General features: G+C 35.3%; 5 non-coding genes and 11 pseudogenes across 5 annotated transcripts; all 16 read right to left on the reverse strand.

Moving 5' to 3' along the window:
- Window positions 1–3: 3 nt before the first annotated feature.
- Window positions 4–122, reverse strand: LOC123467978 (annotated as a pseudogene).
- A 510-nt stretch (window positions 123–632) lies between these two features.
- LOC123467972 lies at window positions 633–751 on the reverse strand. Its single transcript, XR_006642014.1, has one exon. It is a non-coding gene; the product is annotated as a 5S ribosomal RNA (ribosomal RNA).
- An 818-nt stretch (window positions 752–1,569) lies between these two features.
- Window positions 1,570–1,688, reverse strand: LOC123467973. The gene has a single exon (XR_006642015.1). It is a non-coding gene; the product is annotated as a 5S ribosomal RNA (ribosomal RNA).
- Window positions 1,689–2,351: 663 nt separating this feature from the next.
- Window positions 2,352–2,470, reverse strand: LOC123467974. The gene has a single exon (XR_006642016.1). It is a non-coding gene; the product is annotated as a 5S ribosomal RNA (ribosomal RNA).
- Window positions 2,471–2,980: 510 nt separating this feature from the next.
- On the reverse strand, window positions 2,981–3,099 carry LOC123467976. The gene has a single exon (XR_006642018.1). It is a non-coding gene; the product is annotated as a 5S ribosomal RNA (ribosomal RNA).
- Window positions 3,100–3,915: 816 nt separating this feature from the next.
- On the reverse strand, window positions 3,916–4,035 carry LOC123467929 (annotated as a pseudogene).
- A 510-nt stretch (window positions 4,036–4,545) lies between these two features.
- On the reverse strand, window positions 4,546–4,664 carry LOC123467908 (annotated as a pseudogene).
- A 510-nt stretch (window positions 4,665–5,174) lies between these two features.
- LOC123467977 lies at window positions 5,175–5,293 on the reverse strand. The gene has a single exon (XR_006642019.1). It is a non-coding gene; the product is annotated as a 5S ribosomal RNA (ribosomal RNA).
- A 666-nt stretch (window positions 5,294–5,959) lies between these two features.
- LOC123467931 lies at window positions 5,960–6,078 on the reverse strand (annotated as a pseudogene).
- A 513-nt stretch (window positions 6,079–6,591) lies between these two features.
- LOC123467930 lies at window positions 6,592–6,710 on the reverse strand (annotated as a pseudogene).
- A 663-nt stretch (window positions 6,711–7,373) lies between these two features.
- On the reverse strand, window positions 7,374–7,492 carry LOC123467909 (annotated as a pseudogene).
- A 1,614-nt stretch (window positions 7,493–9,106) lies between these two features.
- LOC123467913 lies at window positions 9,107–9,225 on the reverse strand (annotated as a pseudogene).
- A 971-nt stretch (window positions 9,226–10,196) lies between these two features.
- Window positions 10,197–10,315, reverse strand: LOC123467933 (annotated as a pseudogene).
- Window positions 10,316–11,438: 1,123 nt separating this feature from the next.
- LOC123467932 lies at window positions 11,439–11,558 on the reverse strand (annotated as a pseudogene).
- Window positions 11,559–12,376: 818 nt separating this feature from the next.
- Window positions 12,377–12,494, reverse strand: LOC123467934 (annotated as a pseudogene).
- Window positions 12,495–13,226: 732 nt separating this feature from the next.
- Window positions 13,227–13,345, reverse strand: LOC123467914 (annotated as a pseudogene).
- Between the last annotated feature and the right edge of the window lie 584 nt (window positions 13,346–13,929).

A 13,929-nucleotide genomic window follows, 5' to 3' on the forward strand; every position in this document is an offset into this window, starting at 1 on the left:
TGATGCCAACAGCATCCCGTATTCCCAAGCGGTCACCCTTCTAGGTACTAACGGGACCCGACGCAGCTTAACTTCTGGGAGCTGACGAGACCAGGTTTTTTCTGCGTGGTATGGCCGTTGATGTTTTAATACGAAACTGAATTGAATACACTCAAGGAATGATTTTCCAACATTGAAACCTACACAAGGACGATTAATTTCTATAATTAAGGATATTGGACTGGTAACCATCGTGTTCGTTGAGCCACTATTTTTCTATGAAATAGAAATTCAAGAATTTAATACGAAACTGAATTGAATACGCTCAAGGAATGATTTTCCAACATTGAAACCTACACAAGGACGATTAATTTCTATAATTAAGGATATTGGACTGGTAACCATCGTGTTCGTTGAGCCACTATTTTTCTATGAAATAGAAATTCACATTCATCGGTAAAGTCACTGCTGGTAATAAAACACTCTACACTTCCCTTGTTGGTGTTTAAAAAATAGCTATCAGTGTGTACGAGATGAATTATCAAAATTCAACCCTAGATGGCGTTTAATAAAGTATCAAAATTCACCACGAGATGGTTTTAACTAAAACTTTGATTCATTTTCGAAACTCTTGCTGGTTATAAAACGTTTGATGCCAACAGCATCCCGTATTCCCAAGCGGTCACCCTTCTAGGTACTAACGGGACCCGACGCAGCTTAACTTCTGGGAGCTGACGAGACCAGGTTTTTTCTGCGTGGTATGGCCGTTGACGTTTTAATACGAAACTGAATTGAATACACTCAAGGAATGATTTTCCAACATTGAAACCTACACAAGGACGATTAATTTCTATAATTAAGGATATTGGACTGGTAACCATCGTGTTCGTTGAGCCACTATTTTTCTATGAAATAGAAATTCAAGAATTTAATACGAAACTGAATTGAATACGCTCAAGGAATGATTTTCCACACATTGAAACCTACACAAGGACGATTAATTTCTATAATTAAGGATATTGGACTGGTAACCATCGTGTTCGTTGAGCCACTATTTTTCTATGAAATAGAAATTCAAGTATTTAATACGAAACTGAATTGAATACACTCAAGGAATGATTTTCCAACATTGAAACCTACACAAGGACGATTAATTTCTATAATTAAGGATATTGGACTGGTAACCATCGTGTTCGTTGAGCCACTATTTTTCTATGAAATAGAAATTCAAGAATTTAATACGAAACTGAATTGAATACGCTCAAGGAATGATTTTCCAACATTGAAACCTACACAAGGACGATTAATTTCTATAATTAAGGATATTGGACTGGTAACCATCGTGTTCGTTGAGCCACTATTTTTCTATGAAATAGAAATTCACATTCATCGGTAAAGTCACTGCTGGTAATAAAACACTCTACACTTCCCTTGTTGGTGTGTTAAAAAATAGCTATCAGTGTGTACGAGATGAATTATCAAAATTCAACCCTAGATGGCGTTTAATAAAGTATCAAAATTCACCACGAGATGGTTTTAACTAAAACTTTGATTCATTTTCGAAACTCTTGCTGGTTATAAAACGTTTGATGCCAACAGCATCCCGTATTCCCAAGCGGTCACCCTTCTAGGTACTAACGGGACCCGACGCAGCTTAACTTCTGGGAGCTGACGAGACCAGGTTTTTTCTGCGTGGTATGGCCGTTGACGTTTTAATACGAAACTGAATTGAATACACTCAAGGAATGATTTTCCAACATTGAAACCTACACAAGGACGATTAATTTCTATAATTAAGGATATTGGACTGGTAACCATCGTGTTCGTTGAGCCACTATTTTTCTATGAAATAGAAATTCAAGAATTTAATACGAAACTGAATTGAATACGCTCAAGGAATGATTTTCCAACATTGAAACCTACACAAGGACGATTAATTTCTATAATTAAGGATATTGGACTGGTAACCATCGTGTTCGTTGAGCCACTATTTTTCTATGAAATAGAAATTCAAGAATTTAATACGAAACTGAATTGAATACGCTCAAGGAATGATTTTCCAACATTGAAACCTACACAAGGACGATTAATTTCTATAATTAAGGATATTGGACTGGTAACCATCGTGTTCGTTGAGCCACTATTTTTCTATGAAATAGAAATTCACATTCATCGGTAAAGTCACTGCTGGTAATAAAACACTCTACACTTCCCTTGTTGGTGTTTAAAAAATAGCTATCAGTGTGTACGAGATGAATTATCAAAATTCAACCCTAGATGGCGTTTAATAAAGTATCAAAATTCACCACGAGATGGTTTTAACTAAAACTTTGATTCATTTTCGAAACTCTTGCTGGTTATAAAACGTTTGATGCCAACAGCATCCCGTATTCCCAAGCGGTCACCCTTCTAGGTACTAACGGGACCCGACGCAGCTTAACTTCTGGGAGCTGACGAGACCAGGTTTTTTCTGCGTGGTATGGCCGTTGACGTTTTAATACGAAACTGAATTGAATACACTCAAGGAATGATTTTCCAACATTGAAACCTACACAAGGACGATTAATTTCTATAATTAAGGATATTGGACTGGTAACCATCGTGTTCGTTGAGCCACTATTTTTCTATGAAATAGAAATTCAAGAATTTAATACGAAACTGAATTGAATACGCTCAAGGAATGATTTTCCAACATTGAAACCTACACAAGGACGATTAATTTCTATAATTAAGGATATTGGACTGGTAACCATCGTGTTCGTTGAGCCACTATTTTTCTATGAAATAGAAATTCACATTCATCGGTAAAGTCACTGCTGGTAATAAAACACTCTACACTTCCCTTGTTGGTGTTTAAAAAATAGCTATCAGTGTGTACGAGATGAATTATCAAAATTCAACCCTAGATGGCGTTTAATAAAGTATCAAAATTCACCACGAGATGGTTTTAACTAAAACTTTGATTCATTTTCGAAACTCTTGCTGGTTATAAAACGTTTGATGCCAACAGCATCCCGTATTCCCAAGCGGTCACCCTTCTAGGTACTAACGGGACCCGACGCAGCTTAACTTCTGGGAGCTGACGAGACCAGGTTTTTTCTGCGTGGTATGGCCGTTGACGTTTTAATACGAAACTGAATTGAATACACTCAAGGAATGATTTTCCAACATTGAAACCTACACAAGGACGATTAATTTCTATAATTAAGGATATTGGACTGGTAACCATCGTGTTCGTTGAGCCACTATTTTTCTATGAAATAGAAATTCAAGTATTTAATACGAAACTGAATTGAATACACTCAAGGAATGATTTTCCAACATTGAAACCTACACAAGGACGATTAATTTCTATAATTAAGGATATTGGACTGGTAACCATCGTGTTCGTTGAGCCACTATTTTTCTATGAAATAGAAATTCAAGTATTTAATACGAAACTGAATTGAATACACTCAAGGAATGATTTTCCAACATTGAAACCTACACAAGGACGATTAATTTCTATAATTAAGGATATTGGACTGGTAACCATCGTGTTCGTTGAGCCACTATTTTTCTATGAAATAGAAATTCAAGAATTTAATACGAAACTGAATTGAATACGCTCAAGGAATGATTTTCCAACATTGAAACCTACACAAGGACGATTAATTTCTATAATTAAGGATATTGGACTGGTAACCATCGTGTTCGTTGAGCCACTATTTTTCTATGAAATAGAAATTCACATTCATCGGTAAAGTCACTGCTGGTAATAAAACACTCTACACTTCCCTTGTTGGTGTTTAAAAAATAGCTATCAGTGTGTACGAGATGAATTATCAAAATTCAACCCTAGATGGCGTTTAATAAAGTATCAAAATTCACCACGAGATGGTTTTAACTAAAACTTTGATTCATTTTCGAAACTCTTGCTGGTTATAAAACGTTTGATGCCAACAGCATCCCGTATTCCCAAGCGGTCACTCCTTCTAGGTACTAACGGGACCCGACGCAGCTTAACTTCTGGGAGCTGACGAGACCAGGTTTTTTCTGCGTGGTATGGCCGTTGACGTTTTAATACGAAACTGAATTGAATACACTCAAGGAATGATTTTCCAACATTGAAACCTACACAAGGACGATTAATTTCTATAATTAAGGATATTGGACTGGTAACCATCGTGTTCGTTGAGCCACTATTTTTCTATGAAATAGAAATTCAAGAATTTAATACGAAACTGAATTGAATACGCTCAAGGAATGATTTTCCAACATTGAAACCTACACAAGGACGATTAATTTCTATAATTAAGGATATTGGACTGGTAACCATCGTGTTCGTTGAGCCACTATTTTTCTATGAAATAGAAATTCACATTCATCGGTAAAGTCACTGCTGGTAATAAAACACTCTACACTTCCCTTGTTGGTGTTTAAAAAATAGCTATCAGTGTGTACGAGATGAATTATCAAAATTCACCCCTAGATGGCGTTTAATAAAGTATCAAAATTCACCACGAGATGGTTTTAACTAAAACTTTGATTCATTTTCGAAACTCTTGCTGGTTATAAAACGTTTGATGCCAACAGCATCCCGTATTCCCAAGCGGTCACCCTTCTAGGTACTAACGGGACCCGACGCAGCTTAACTTCTGGGAGCTGAAGAGACTAGGTTTTTTCTGCGTGGTATGGCCGTTGACGTTTTAATACGAAACTGAATTGAATACACTCAAGGAATGATTTTCCAACATTGAAACCTACACAAGGACGATTAATTTCTATAATTAAGGATATTGGACTGGTAACCATCGTGTTCGTTGAGCCACTATTTTTCTATGAAATAGAAATTCAAGAATTTAATACGAAACTGAATTGAATACGCTCAAGGAATGATTTTCCAACATTGAAACCTACACAAGGACGATTAATTTCTATAATTAAGGATATTGGACTGGTAACCATCGTGTTCGTTGAGCCACTATTTTTCTATGAAATAGAAATTCACATTCATCGGTAAAGTCACTGCTGGTAATAAAACACTCTACACTTCCCTTGTTGGTGTTTAAAAAATAGCTATCAGTGTGTACGAGATGAATTATCAAAATTCAACCCTAGATGGCGTTTAATAAAGTATCAAAATTCACCACGAGAGGGTTTTAACTAAAACTTTGATTCATTTTCGAAACTCTTGCTGGTTATAAAACGTTTGATGCCAACAGCATCCCGTATTCCCAAGCGGTCACCCTTCTAGGTACTAACGGGACCCGACGCAGCTTAACTTCTGGGAGCTGACGAGACCAGGTTTTTTCTGCGTGGTATGGCCGTTGACGTTTTAATACGAAACTGAATTGAATACACTCAAGGAATGATTTTCCAACATTGAAACCTACACAAGGACGATTAATTTCTATAATTAAGGATATTGGACTGGTAACCATCGTGTTGGTTGAGCCACTATTTTTCTATGAAATAGAAATTCAAGAAGTATTTAATACGAAACTGAATTGAATACACTCAAGGAATGATTTTCCAACATTGAAACCTACACAAGGACGATTAATTTCTATAATTAAGGATATTGGACTGGTAACCATCGTGTTCGTTGAGCCACTATTTTTCTATGAAATAGAAATTCAAGTATTTAATACGAAACTGAATTGAATACACTCAAGGAATGATTTTCCAACATTGAAACCTACACAAGGACGATTAATTTCTATAATTAAGGATATTGGACTGGTAACCATCGTGTTCGTTGAGCCACTATTTTTCTATGAAATAGAAATTCACATTCATCGGTAAAGTCACTGCTGGTAATAAAACACTCTACACTTCCCTTGTTGGTGTTTAAAAAATAGCTATCAGTGTGTACGAGATGAAATATCAAAATTCACCCCTAGATGGCGTTTAATAAAGTATCAAAATTCACCACGAGATGGTTTTAACTAAAACTTTGATTCATTTTCGAAACTCTTGCTGGTTATAAAAGGTTTGATGCCAACAGCATCCCGTATTCCCAAGCGGTCACCCTTCTAGGTACTAACGGGACCCGACGCAGCTTAACTTCTGGGAGCTGAAGAGACTAGGTTTTTTCTGCGTGGTATGGCCGTTTTCGACGTTTTAATACGAAACTGAATTGAATACACTCAAGGAATGATTTTCCAACATTGAAACCTACACAAGGACGATTAATTTCTATAATTAAGGATATTGGACTGGTAACCATCGTGTTCGTTGAGCCACTATTTTTCTATGAAATAGAAATTCAAGAATTTAATACGAAACTGAATTGAATACGCTCAAGGAATGATTTTCCAACATTGAAACCTACACAAGGACGATTAATTTCTATAATTAAGGATATTGGACTGGTAACCATCGTGTTCGTTGAGCCACTATTTTTCTATGAAATAGAAATTCACATTCATCGGTAAAGTCACTGCTGGTAATAAAACACTCTACACTTCCCTTGTTGGTGTTTAAAAAATAGCTATCAGTGTGTACGAGATGAATTATCAAAATTCAACCCTAGATGGCGTTTAATAAAGTATCAAAATTCAGCACGAGAGGGTTTTAACTAAAACTTTGATTCATTTTCGAAACTCTTGCTGGTTATAAAACGTTTGATGCCAACAGCATCCGGTATTCCCAAGCGGTCACTCTTCTAGGTACTAACGGGACCCGACGCAGCTTAACTTCTGGGAGCTGACGAGACCAGGTTTTTTCTGCGTGGTATGGCCGTTGACGTTTTAATACGAAACTGAATTGAATACACTCAAGGAATGATTTTCCAACATTGAAACCTACACAAGGACGATTAATTTCTATAATTAAGGATATTGGACTGGTAACCATCGTGTTGGTTGAGCCACTATTTTTCTATGAAATATAAATTCAAGTATTTAATACGAAACTGAATTGAATACACTCAAGGAATGATTTTCCATTATTGAAACCTACACAAGGACGATTAATTTCTATAATTAAGGATATTGGACTGGTAACCATCGTGTTCGTTGAGCCACTATTTTTCTATGAAATAGAAATTCAAGTATTTAATACGAAACTGAATTGAATACGCTCAAGGAATGATTTTCCAACATTGAAACCTACACAAGGACGATTAATTTCTATAATTAAGGATATTGGACTGGTAACCATCGTGTTCGTTGAGCCACTATTTTTCTATGAAATAGAAATTCACATTCATCGGTAAAGTCACTGCTGGTAATGAAACACTCTACACTTCCCTTGTTGGTGTTTAAAAAATAGCTATCAGTGTGTACGAGATGAAATATCAAAATTCACCCCTAGATGGCGTTTAATAAAGTATCAAAATTTACCACGAGATGGTTTTAACTAAAACTTTGATTCATTTTCGAAACTCTTGCTGGTTATAAAAGGTTTGATGCCAACAGCATCCCGTATTCCCAAGCGGTCACCCTTCTAGGTACTAACGGGACCCGACGCAGCTTAACTTCTGGGAGCTGAAGAGACTAGGTTTTTTCTGCGTGGTATGGCCGTTGACGTTTTAATACGAAACTGAATTGAATACACTCAAGGAATGATTTTCCAACATTGAAACCTACACAAGGACGATTAATTTCTATAATTAAGGATATTGGACTGGTAACCATCGTGTTCGTTGAGCCACTATTTTTCTATGAAATAGAAATTCAAGAATTTAATACGAAACTGAATTGAATACGCTCAAGGAATGATTTTCCAACATTGAAACCTACACAAGGACGATTAATTTCTATAATTAAGGATATTGGACTGGTAACCATCGTGTTCGTTGAGCCACTATTTTTCTATGAAATAGAAATTCACATTCATCGGTAAAGTCACTGCTGGTAATAAAACACTCTACACTTCCCTTGTTGGTGTTTAAAAAATAGCTATCAGTGTGTACGAGATGAATTATCAAAATTCAACCCTAGATGGCGTTTAATAAAGTATCAAAATTCACCACGAGATGGTTTTAACTAAAACTTTGATTCATTTTCGAAACTCTTGCTGGTTATAAAACGTTTGATGCCAACAGCATCCCGTATTCCCAAGCGGTCACCCTTCTAGGTACTAACGGGACCCGACGCAGCTTAACTTCTGGGAGCTGACGAGACCAGGTTTTTTTTTTTTTCTGTATTGTGGTATGGGCTTTTGTTTCACGTATTTAATACGAAACTGAATTGAATACACTCAAGGAATGATTTTCCAACATTGAAACCTACACAAGGACGATTAATTTCTATAATTAAGGATATTGGACTGGTAACCATCGTGTTCGTTGAGCCACTATTTTTCTATGAAATATAAATTAAGTATTTAATAAGAAATTGAATTGAATACACTAATGATTTTCCAACATTGAAACCTACAAATTGAATTAATTTCTATTCAGGAAATTGAAATTCCCTTTGGATTGAGCAACTATTGTTAAATCAATGAAATAAGAAATTGAATTATTATGTTACAAGATTTAATACGAAACTGAATTGAATACACTCAAGGAATGATTTTCCAACATTGAAACCTACACAAGGACGATTAATTTCTATAATTAAGGATATTGGACTGGTAACCATCGTGTTGGTTGAGCCACTATTTTTCTATGAAATAGAAATTCAAGTATTTAATACGAAACTGAATTGAATACACTCAAGGAATGATTTTCCAACATTGAAACCTACACAAGGACGATTAATTTCTATAATTAAGGATATTGGACTGGTAACCATCGTGTTCGTTGAGCCACTATTTTTCTATGAAATAGAAATTCAAGTATTTAATACGAAACTGAATTGAATACACTCAAGGAATGATTTTCCAACATTGAAACCTACACAAGGACGATTAATTTCTATAATTAAGGATATTGGACTGGTAACCATCGTGTTCGTTGAGCCACTATTTTTCTATGAAATAGAAATTCACATTCATCGGTAAAGTCACTGCTGGTAATGAAACACTCTACACTTCCCTTGTTGGTGTTTAAAAAATAGCTATCAGTGTGTACGAGATGAAATATCAAAATTCACCCCTAGATGGCGTTTAATAAAGTATCAAAATTCACCACGAGATGGTTTTAACTAAAACTTTGATTCATTTTCGAAACTCTTGCTGGTTATAAAAGGTTTGATGCCAACAGCATCCCGTATTCCCAAGCGGTCACCCTTCTAGGTACTAACGGGACCCGACGCAGCTTAACTTCTGGGAGCTGAAGAGACTAGGTTTTATCTGCGTGGTATGGCCGTTGACGGTTTTAATACGAAACTGAATTGAATACACTCAAGGAATGATTTTCCAACATTGAAACCTACACAAGGACGATTAATTTCTATAATTAAGGATATTGGACTGGTAACCATCGTGTTCGTTGAGCCACTATTTTTCTATGAAATAGAAATTCAAGTATTTAATACGAAACTGAATTGAATACGCTCAAGGAATGATTTTCCAACATTGAAACCTACACAAGGACGATTAATTTCTATAATTAAGGATATTGGACTGGTAACCATCGTGTTCGTTGAGCCACTATTTTTCTATGAAATAGAAATTCAAGTATTTAATACGAAACTGAATTGAATACACTCAAGGAATGATTTTCCAACATTGAAACCTACACAAGGACGATTAATTTCTATAATTAAGGATATTGGACTGGTAACCATCGTGTTGGTTGAGCCACTATTTTTCTATGAAATAGAAATTCAAGTATTTAATACGAAACTGAATTGAATACACTCAAGGAATGATTTTCCAACTTTTGAAACCTACACAAGGACGATTAATTTCTATAATTAAGGATATTGGACTGGTAACCATCGTGTTCGTTGAGCCACTATTTTTCTATGAAATAGAAATTCAAGTATTTAATACGAAACTGAATTGAATACACTCAAGGAATGATTTTCCAACATTGAAACCTACACAAGGACGATTAATTTCTATAATTAAGGATATTGGACTGGTAACCATCGTGTTCATTGAGCCACTATTTTTCTATGAAATAGAAATTCACATTCATCGGTAAAGTCACTGCTGGTAATGAAACACTCTACACTTCCCTTGTTGGTGTTTAAAAAATAGCTATCAGTGTGTACGAGATGAAATATCAAAATTCACCCCTAGATGGCGTTTAATAAAGTATCAAAATTTACCACGAGATGGTTTTAACTAAAACTTTGATTCATTTTCGAAACTCTTGCTGGTTATAAAAGGTTTGATGCCAACAGCATCCCGTATTCCCAAGCGGTCACCCTTCTAGGTACTAACGGGACCCGACGCAGCTTAACTTCTGGGAGCTGAAGAGACTAGGTTTTATCTGCGTGGTATGGCCGTTTTCGGTTTAATACGAAACTGAATTGAATACACTCAAGGAATGATTTTCCAACATTGAAACCTACACAAGGACGATTAATTTCTATAATTAAGGATATTGGACTGGTAACCATCGTGTTCGTTGAGCCACTATTTTTCTATGAAATAGAAATTCAAGTATTTAATACGAAACTGAATTGAATACACTCAAGGAATGATTTTCCAACATTGAAACCTACACAAGGACGATTAATTTCTATAATTAAGGATATTGGACTGGTAACCATCGTGTTGGTTGAGCCACTATTTTTCTATGAAATAGAAATTCAAGTATTTAATACGAAACTGAATTGAATACACTCAAGGAATGATTTTCCAACATTGAAACCTACACAAGGACGATTAATTTCTATAATTAAGGATATTGGACTGGTAACCATCGTGTTCGTTGAGCCACTATTTTTCTATGAAATAGAAATTCAAGTATTTAATACGAAACTGAATTGAATACACTCAAGGAATGATTTTCCAACATTGAAACCTACACAAGGACGATTAATTTCTATAATTAAGGATATTGGACTGGTAACCATCGTGTTGGTTGAGCCACTATTTTTCTATGAAATATAAATTCAAGTATTTAATACGAAACTGAATTGAATACACTCAAGGAATGATTTTCCAACATTGAAACCTACACAAGGACGATTAATTTCTATAATTAAGGATATTGGACTGGTAACCATCGTGTTCGTTGAGCCACTATTTTTCTATGAAATAGAAATTCAAGTATTTAATACGAAACTGAATTGAATACACTCAAGGAATGATTTTCCAACATTGAAACCTACACAAGGACGATTAATTTCTATAATTAAGGATATTGGACTGGTAACCATCGTGTTCATTGAGCCACTATTTTTCTATGAAATAGAAATTCACATTCATCGGTAAAGTCACTGCTGGTAATGAAACACTCTACACTTCCCTTGTTGGTGTTTAAAAAATAGCTATCAGTGTGTACGAGATGAAATTATCAAAATTCACCCCTAGATGGCGTTTAATAAAGTATCAAAATTCACCACGAGATGGTTTTAACTAAAACTTTGATTCATTTTCGAAACTCTTGCTGGTTATAAAAGGTTTGATGCCAACAGCATCCCGTATTCCCAAGCGGTCACCCTTCTAGGTACTAACGGGACCCGACGCAGCTTAACTTCTGGGAGCTGAAGAGACTAGGTTTTTATCTGCGTGGTATGGCCGTTGACGTTTTAATACGAAACTGAATTGAATACACTCAAGGAATGATTTTCCAACATTGAAACCTACACAAGGACGATTAATTTCTATAATTAAGGATATTGGACTGGTAACCATCGTGTTCGTTGAGCCACTATTTTTCTATGAAATAGAAATTCAAGTATTTAATACGAAACTGAATTGAATACACTCAAGGAATGATTTTCCAACATTGAAACCTACACAAGGACGATTAATTTCTATAATTAAGGATATTGGACTGGTAACCATCGTGTTGGTTGAGCCACTATTTTTCTATGAAATATAAATTCAAGTATTTAATACGAAACTGAATTGAATACACTCAAGGAATGATTTTCCAATATTGAAACCTACACAAGGACGATTAATTTCTATAATTAAGGATATTGGACTGGTAACCATCGTGTTCGTTGAGCCACTATTTTTCTATGAAATAGAAATTCAAGTATTTAATACGAAACTGAATTGAATACACTCAAGGAATGATTTTCCAACATTGAAACCTACACAAGGACGATTAATTTCTATAATTAAGGATATTGGACTGGTAACCATCGTGTTCATTGAGCCACTATTTTTCTATGAAATAGAAATTCACATTCATCGGTAAAGTCACTGCTGGTAATGAAACACTCTACACTTCCCTTGTTGGTGTTTAAAAAATTAGCTATCAGTGTGTACGAGATGAAATATCAAAATTCACCCCTAGATGGCGTTTAATAAAGTATCAAAATTCACCACGAGATGGTTTTAACTAAAACTTTGATTCATTTTCGAAACTCTTGCTGGTTATAAAAGGTTTGATGCCAACAGCATCCCGTATTCCCAAGCGGTCACCCTTCTAGGTACTAACGGGACCCGACGCAGCTTAACTTCTGGGAGCTGAAGAGACTAGGTTTTATCTGCGTGGTATGGCCGTTTTGTACGGTTTAATACGAAACTGAATTGAATACACTCAAGGAATGATTTTCCAACATTGAAACCTAAAGAATTAATTTTAATTTTATTTAATCAACTAATTATAGGAATGATTTTCCAACATTGAAACCTACACAAGGACGATTAATTTCTATAATTAAGGATATTGGACTGGTAACCATCGTGTTCGTTGAGCCACTATTTTTCTATGAAATATAAATTCAAGTATTTAATACGAAACTGAATTGAATACACTCAAGGAATGATTTTCCAACATTGAAACCTACACAAGGACGATTAATTTCTATAATTAAGGATATTGGACTGGTAACCATCGTGTTCGTTGAGCCACTATTTTTCTATGAAATAGAAATTCAAGTATTTAATACGAAACTGAATTGAATACACTCAAGGAATGATTTTCCAACATTGAAACCTACACAAGGACGATTAATTTCTATAATTAAGGATATTGGACTGGTAACCATCGTGTTCATTGAGCCACTATTTTTCTATGAAATAGAAATTCACATTCATCGGTAAAGTCACTGCTGGTAATGAAACACTCTACACTTCCCTTGTTGGTGTTTAAAAAATTAGCTATCAGTGTGTACGAGATGAAATATCAAAATTCACCCCTAGATGGCGTTTAATAAAGTATCAAAATTCACCACGAGATGGTTTTAACTAAAACTTTGATTCATTTTCGAAACTCTTGCTGGTTATAAAAGGTTTGATGCCAACAGCATCCCGTATTCCCAAGCGGTCACCCTTCTAGGTACTAACGGGACCCGACGCAGCTTAACTTCTGGGAGCTGAAGAGACTAGGTTTTATCTGCGTGGTATGGCCGTTGACGGTTTAATACGAAACTGAATTGAATACACTCAAGGAATGATTTTCCAACATTGAAACCTACACAAGGACGATTAATTTCTATAATTAAGGATATTGGACTGGTAACCATCGTGTTCGTTGAGCCACTATTTTTCTATGAAATATAAATTCAAGTATTTAATACGAAACTGAATTGAATACACTCAAGGAATGATTTTCCAACATTGAAACCTACACAAGGACGATTAATTTCTATAATTAAGGATATTGGACTGGTAACCATCGTGTTCGTTGAGCCACTATTTTTCTATGAAATAGAAATTCAAGTATTTAATACGAAACTGAATTGAATACACTCAAGGAATGATTTTCCAACATTGAAACCTACACAAGGACGATTAATTTCTATAATTAAGGATATTGGACTGGTAACCATCGTGTTGGTTGAGCCACTATTTTTCTATGAAATATAAATTCAAGTATTTAATACGAAACTGAATTGAATACACTCAAGGAATGATTTTCCAACATTGAAACCTACACAAGGACGATTAATTTCTATAATTAAGGATATTGGACTGGTAACCATCGTGTTCGTTGAGCCA

The sequence above is a fragment of the Daphnia magna genome, unplaced genomic scaffold (assembly GCF_020631705.1).
Source record: "Daphnia magna isolate NIES unplaced genomic scaffold, ASM2063170v1.1 Dm_contigs254, whole genome shotgun sequence".
Lineage (NCBI taxonomy): Eukaryota > Metazoa > Arthropoda > Branchiopoda > Diplostraca > Daphniidae > Daphnia > Daphnia magna.